The following is an 8,013-nucleotide window of genomic DNA, read 5'->3' on the forward strand; positions in this document are numbered from 1 at the left end:
TGCTAACTAGAATTTCGACGTCCTAAAATTAAATGAAACATTTTAAAAGAAAATCATAAATACATATGTCTGAAAATATGTTACCAATTTTCGTTCCCAACGGGAGTGCTTGTTTGATTGCCCTCGGAGTCTTCTTGGCAGGGACACATGATTTTTGTTGCAGTCTTTAAGGCATGCAGTTAAAGCTAGAGGAGATATTTTACTTCCGATTCGATGGAATTGTCGGAATGAGAATTCATCCTTTTCCGCAAGGCATCAAAACCTTGAAAGTATCCGGAGTGGTAGTCCTATTTAAATGGTTCTCTTCTGCCGACATTCAGTTGAAGTTTAGAAGGGTGGCATCAGGTTTGCGGCAAACAAATCTAGCACGTCGAATTTTCGCATTTCGGTATCCAGCTGCTCGTCCGGAAGTTATCCTGATTTGCCATCCTGATATGGCATAAGCAATGCCAGTTTTTCTTTCTGACTTACCGCGGAGTTTACTCCCGTTACAAGCGGAACTGCTGACGATCCACATATTGCCTGCCAGCAAAATGAAATACTTTTAACCCAGTTTTTTCCAGTGAAATCCATCCGATATTGAATAAAAAAACTTCCGAACAACGCGTGCAACTTTGCCATTATAAAATGTTTTTTTTCGATTGAGGTTAAATTTTCATTCTTTTTTTGGTTAATGATCGAAAAGTTGGAATATGGTTAAAATTGTAACATGAAATATTTATGAAAAATAACCATATTAGAAGATCTGCAGAAAAAACTAAAAAATGGTTATTTTTCATTCGAAAATGGTTAAATGAAAATGAGCGTGTACAAAATCTTCTGACAGATTCTCGCTTGCGTCTTAACTCGTCTAAAATTTTAGCACAAAACGATCGCGGTTTGGGCACAGGCTTAACGTTTGAGTCAATGCTACTAAATGGAGAAATTGTGTGCGTATGATTCGGACGATTCACACCAACTCAATTCTCTCATGCTCTCACGAACGACATAAGCTCAACGGTATGAGAGAAATTGAGATGGTGTGCTCCGCTCGCGTCCCTTATGTGGTTTCTCCTTCTAAAGGAAACCTTTGCTTGCGAATATAGCGTTGGGCTATCGAAGCGAAGCCCGCCATCGCTGCAGAAAAATGCGATGTCAGATGTTACACCCATCGATTGGAGTGTAATTGAAGAAAACTTGAAGGCAAAATAATTGGAACTTCGGTTCCATTTAATGGAAATCAGTTCGGTTAATACTGAAACTGGTCCCATTATTAAATTTTGTTTTCAATTTAATTTGAAGTCATATTTTCGTTTTTGAGAATTTTGTCATTTTTGCAACTCTTCAGTAGACAAAGTTGACGTAATTGAAAAAATTGACAATATTGTGACAAATTGACAAAATTAACAGAAATGATAAAAATAAGAAAATTGAAAAAATTGAAAGAAATTTACGAAATTGACCAAATCGACAAAATTGACTTAGTGGACAAAATTTTAAAAATATTGACTAAACATATTGTCGATATTGATGAAACAGAAAAAACTGTGCAAAATTAACAAAATTGAAAAACTTGACAAGATTGAAAAGCTTGACAAATTTGACATTAAGACAAATTGCAATCGTGTTAAGTTTATCAATTTTGTTAATTTTGCACTGTTTTTATCTGTTTCATCAATTCATATTGTTTTGTCAATTTTTTCAATTTTGTCATTTTTTTTTCAATTTTGTCCACTAAGTCAATTTTGTCGATTTGGTCAATTTTGTATAATTTTCTCTTTTTTTTCAAATTTTGTCAATTTTTTTATTTTTTACATTTTTGTTAATCTTATTAATTTGTCAAATTTGTCACATTTTTTTCCAATTATGTCAATTTTGCCAATTTTGTCAATTAGTACAATTTTTTTTGTTTCAACAATTTTGACAATATGTTTTGTCAATTTTGACAATATGTTTTGTAAATTTTGCCATTATTTTTCAATTTTGTCCACTAAGTCATACTTTTCAATTTTGTCGATTTTGTCAATTTTGTAAATTTTTTTCAATTTCGTCAATTTTGTAATTTTTGTCATTTTTGTACATTTTGTGAATTTTGTCCATTTTGTTAATTTGTCAAATTTGTCACAATTTTGTCAATTATTTCAATTTTGTCAATTTCGCCAATTTTGTAAATTGGCACAGTTTTTTCTGTTTAAATAATTTTGACAATATCTTTTGTCAGTTTTGACAATATGTTTTGTAATTTTTTTTTTCGATTTTGTCCACTAAGTCAATCTTTTCAATTTTGTCGATTTGGTCAATTTTGTAAATTTTTTTTCAATTTTTACAGTTTTGTCAATTTTTTAATTTTTGTTAATTTTGTCAATTTTGTCAATTTTGTTAATATGTCAAATTTGTCACAATTTTGTCAATTATTTCAATTCTGTCAATTTTGTCAATCAGCACAGATTTTTTCTGTTTCAACAATTTTGAAAATATGTTTTGTCAATGTTGACAATATGTTTTGTCAATTTTGACACTATGTTTTGTCAATTTTTTCAATTTTGTAAATTTTTTTCAATTTTGTCCACTAAGTAAATCTTGTCAATTTTGTCGATTTGGTCAATTTTGTAATTTTTTTTTCAATTTTGTCAATTGTTTCAATTTTGTCAAATTTGTAATTTTTGTTAATTTTGTCAAAATTGTCTTTTTTTTCATTTTTTTCAATTTTGTTAATTTTGTCAATTTTTTTCAATTATGTCAATTTTATCAACTTTGTCAATTTTGCCAATTGGCACAGTGTTTTCTGTTTCATCAATTTTGACAATATATTTTGTCAATTTTGACAATATGTTCTGTCAATTCTGTCATTTTTTTTCAATTTTGTCCCCTTAGTCAATTTTGTTCACTGTAAAATTCCCAATTTTGTAAAATTTTCGATTGGGTCAATTTTGTAATATTTTTCAATTTTGCCAATTGTGTCAATTTTGTCGTTTTTGACAATTTTACTAATTTGTCAATTTTGTTAATTATGTCAATTTTTGAATTTTGTTGATTTGGACAGTTTTTCCTGTTTCATCATACTGAAAATATTTTTTGAAAATTTTGTCAATTTTCTTAATAACAACTTATACTCGACAATATTTAAAATATGTATTTTTGATGTTTGTCTCGTCAGGATACATGCTACTACTAGATGAATTTATCCCAGTATGACATAATTTTTTCCAATAAGATTCTATTTTCCCTACCCAACATGAGATCAGCAGCGGTATCAGTTGTCAGTTGTCAGCTGAGTGAAAAATTACCATTAGAAGAACTACATTACATCTCAATTTCTTCTTTTGTCACCCCGAAATTTACAAAAAAAAACCCGATGGGGGAGATAAATAAAGTATGAAATGTTTTATGTAAATTTAAAAAAAAATCAAAAATCCGAAAAATTACAAGATTAAAACCAAATTTTGGAAGATGGGAGTTATTTCACCTTTTGTATTCTTGATTTTATTGATTTATTTGATGAAAAGTTACTTGGTTTATAGATTTTGTGCAATGATGTAATATGCAGTTTTGTTGCACATAAACTTCCGTGCAATTTATTCATTTTTTTTTGTTTTTCGCATTATTTTGTTTATTATTTATTTATTAATTATATTTTATCGCGATGTTCCAACAGGATTTGATTAGATGTTCTGATATTTCAAACGCGAAACTAGCAGTCAGCTCGGGATGAGAACCGAGCTGATTGCTAGTTTCGCCCTTATGAAATGCAACGCTAGGTTTGTTCACATTTTGCGCGTTCGTCCTTATACAAATTTACTACAGAATTATCTGACAGATTCCCGCTTGCGTCTTATAACCCTTCTAAAATTTTAGCACAAAACGATCGCGGTTTTTGCACAGGCTAAAAGTTTGAGTCAATGCTACTAAATGGAGAAATTGTGTGCGTATGATTCGGACGATTCACACCAACTCAATTCTCTCATGCTCTCACGAACGACATAAGCTCGAACCAGCCTTGCCAGATCTACGGATTTCTCCGTAGTTCTACGGATTTTGACCATTTCTACGGAGCTACGGATCGATGCTCCAAATCTACGGATTTTCAACATTTCCTACGGATTTTCTACGGATTATCGAATAAATTCAAGGGATTCTGCGGATAAATGAAAATTGTACCTGACAACCAAAAAAAAAAAAAAAGGTCATCAAGTTTTATTTAGCCGAAAACAGTACATTTTTCGATTTTCGTGAAATCTACGGACTTGAGCGGTTTTCAATCTGGCAACGCTGGCTCGAACGGTATGAGAGAAATTGAGATGGTGTACTCCGCTCGCGTCCCTTATGTGGTTTCTCCTTCTAAAGGAAACCTTTGCTTGCGAATATAGCGTTGGGCTATCGAAGCGAAGCCCGCCATCGCTGCAGAAAAATGCGATGTCAGGTGTTACACTCATCGGTTGAATATATTAAGTTTGGGGTGGTACCCCTTTATGAAAATCCATATTTTAACAATGTGGTTTTGGAGTTTCGACTTTAAAAGTTTTGAAACCGGTTCGGTTATACTGAACTGGTACCAAATATAAATTTTTATAATCTTTCATGTAAGAAATTTTCTCAACCGTACTTCTACTTCCTCTTATTCGTTTTGTCGGCATGATGACATCATGAGTGTGAGTGAGGCTGTAATTTTAACCACCGCACACAATGAGCGCGCCCATCATGTTTATGACGTCATGTAAAATATGACGTCATATATACAATAATCTTGATTTTAGTGATTGCTGGTTGTGGCTAGCAAGCCCAATTGACACGTTTTTTGGAGTGATGATTTGATGATAATTACTATGAAAATTTATTTTTCAAACTATTTTGTTTTTTTTCTTTCTTTTATACATTGAAGAGGGAAAAAAATCAAATTTTTTAAGACAAAAATCATTTTTATTGTACTTCCCAGTTTCGCAAAAACGTAGTGACAAAGTTTATAAAAAAATCACACCAATACATACAAATACACTGACATCGTCTGAACTCGTCGAGCTGATTCGATAGGTACCTATAAAGGTATATCTAAGACCCATAATTAATGATCTCCCAAATCGACCGATAACTATACCTTTCTGAAAGAAAGGCAAAAAGGTAATTTTAATCCCCTTTTCCGTTAAGTAAGAACGTTAAGTGTCGTGTCCTGTAATACGTCATGTGTTTTGTATCGTTTATCTAATATCGAGAGATAAACCCTGATCAAATATTCATCCTCACAATCAAAATCAAATCAAAATTCTCAAAATAGTTTCTGATAAAGATTCCAAATCTAAAATAATATCATATAACGATAATAGTTTTCTTAAACAAAATTCAATTTTGAAGAGCAGAAAATCAGTAACGTTCGGAAATATGATGAAAATTACAAATTGATACTTTAAAAATAGCAAAATCGAAAAAATTAAGAGAACAATAGAGATATTTTTATTCCTCGAAACCAACATTAGAATATACAACAGGATGTACTACTAGAATTGAAATCAAATTCAATTAAAGGATAAAATAGAAATAAAAATAAAACAGACTTCAACAAAATAGAGTTTTAAATAAAAATCCAGTGCCAGAGCTAAGTCAGTCTATAATTTTAAAAAGTAGTATAAAAACTAACTTAAGAAAATGAATTGATATAGAGCATTAATTGTCTTTTCTTCATTTAAAACGGCTTGAAGTTTAAGAAAAAAAATGAGCATTGTGATATACAACTTTTAAATTCATTAATGAATACATAAAGTTCAGGAATTGGGCAGTTGATTCTCTTTGTCAGCCAATATGTAACTTTCAAAGCCTTCGTTCAAATCAATATGTGACTTTTGGTTGCTTGGGTAGTACAAGGCTCCAAATCCGGGTCAGGGATCTGCATTCAAATATGTATCAGAAACGAAACCAATATTAGTTACGGATCTGGATCAGGATCAGGATCAAATTTACGATCGGAAAGGTTTAGGATAAGGATAAGATAAGGTTTTATGATCGCGATCGTTGTCAAAGCGAAGATCAGAATCTTGTGGCAGATCTAAATCAGGATGAAGTTTGGTTGCCAGATCAAAAGAAAACAATTAATTTTCGGAATTATTATTAATATCATTAGTTTTATTAAAGACATTTCACCATACTTATTGCACACGTGTCTGTAGTAGATTTTCGGAATGTTTTTTTTTTCACTTAATAGTAATAACTTAGACTTACCAGATACTTAAAAAAAACGGGACATATCACAAAAAAAAGTGGGACATCGCCGAAAAAAGCGGGACATTTCCAAAATCCTTTAATACCTTATTTTTATGACGATTCTTATACTTATGTATATCTTCCTTCAGCTAAGATACATAGTTATAAGAAAGTATTTTATTACTGGATAAATGAAATTTGTTCCAAAAATTCAATTCTCAAGAAAACTTCCTCTGCGAACACTCTGACGAAAATTTTGTAGTTCAGAGTAATTTTAATTCCGAAATTTGAAGATTTTTTTTTATATTTATTAATAGCCGTTTTTGATCATCTATCAAGTGTATTTTTTTTCACTCGTTGATTCAGTCATTGTTTGATTGAAAAAATAAAAATTCCTGTTCTATTTTGTCCTGAATTTGACTTATTCCTTAAGCTTAACATTCAACGGATCCTGCTAGGAATCTGGAGAAAAATTTGGAGCCATCATCATTTGAAAGCAATTCAAAGAACATTTTCTTCATTCGAAAAACATTAACAACGCTAGAACGAGCTTAAAAAACGTTTAACTGAACCAGATTGTTATGGTGATGCTAAGATAAGCTTGGCAGATTGGCCACGCGGTGTGTTTCGTAGAAAGACTTAAAGAAAAAAAAATACAGTAACGCTAATTTTTGCATGGGCAGAAAGAAGAGCTTTTTCCGGTTCATTTTTACCGAAAATTAAAATATATTATCGGTGACCCCCCATACAAAGTATTTTTTGGATTTTTTTTTTATTTGAATTCTTCAAAAAATGAATATGTTTTTTGTGTTTTATAATTTCAGTGGTGCTTATTATCTTAATTTTAACTTTCAATTTCTACTTTTAAATTGAACTGATGACTCAATAATGTCATTAAAATCTTTGAAAAATTTTCAATTTTTTTTAAATAGTAACAGAGCTGTTTAAACGTAAAAAGTGCTTAAAAAGTATCTTCTAATCCTAAAATTCAAATATTGGCTGGCAAATCCTGTCAGCAGTCTGAGAGGGTCAAATTATCTGAAATTATTAGAATTATCTAGAACCATATGAATCCATATATAAATCCATTTGAATTCATTGCCTTTAGATTTTCTGATTGTGGCAACACTGTAGAAAATTGCTCAATGATTAAGAAAATCAGTTTACACTAGGAAGCGCTATAACTTTTTTGTGATAATGCTTATCGTGATGCGATCTGGAGTAATAACGTTTTACTGAATTTAAGCTTTTAAAAAATAAAGAAAATCAATATTCAAAAGTAAACGATCCGTTAAAAACAATTGATGAGAAATAAGTTTTTATACTTTTCCTGATTTAAATGTCTCAAATTCCATTTGCACTACAGACTCAGTGCAAATCGTTACCGCCATTCAATCTAGCTTAAATTTTGTTTGTTACTGTCTTTTGATACAATGATCATTATAAGCCTGGAGTTTCCTTTAACCTTTTTATTTTTACCATTTTTCAGCCCAAATTTTGTAACCCTGTTGTACTCTAGGATTCCCCCATTTTATTCAAAAAGCGTGACTGTTAAGGTAAAATAATATTAGGTTCTACGGTTTTCAACTCACTTTATTATTTAAATAATATCTTAAATTCTTTGTTTAAAATTGAATTTCATTGCTTTTTGGAAATAATTTTATTGAAAGGATGAATCTAGTCTAAAACTCTGATAAATTTGATTTTTTTCCAAAAAAAATGCATTTCAATCTTTTTGAAAATCTTAAATTTACAATAATCAACAGTATTGTTGACAAAAGTGAATTGCAAATGATTGATAGCAAGCTAGCATGCAGCGCATAAGATTCATCATATTTTGTTCAT

This window comes from Uranotaenia lowii, chromosome 3, assembly GCF_029784155.1.
Source record: "Uranotaenia lowii strain MFRU-FL chromosome 3, ASM2978415v1, whole genome shotgun sequence".
NCBI lineage: Eukaryota > Metazoa > Arthropoda > Insecta > Diptera > Culicidae > Uranotaenia > Uranotaenia lowii.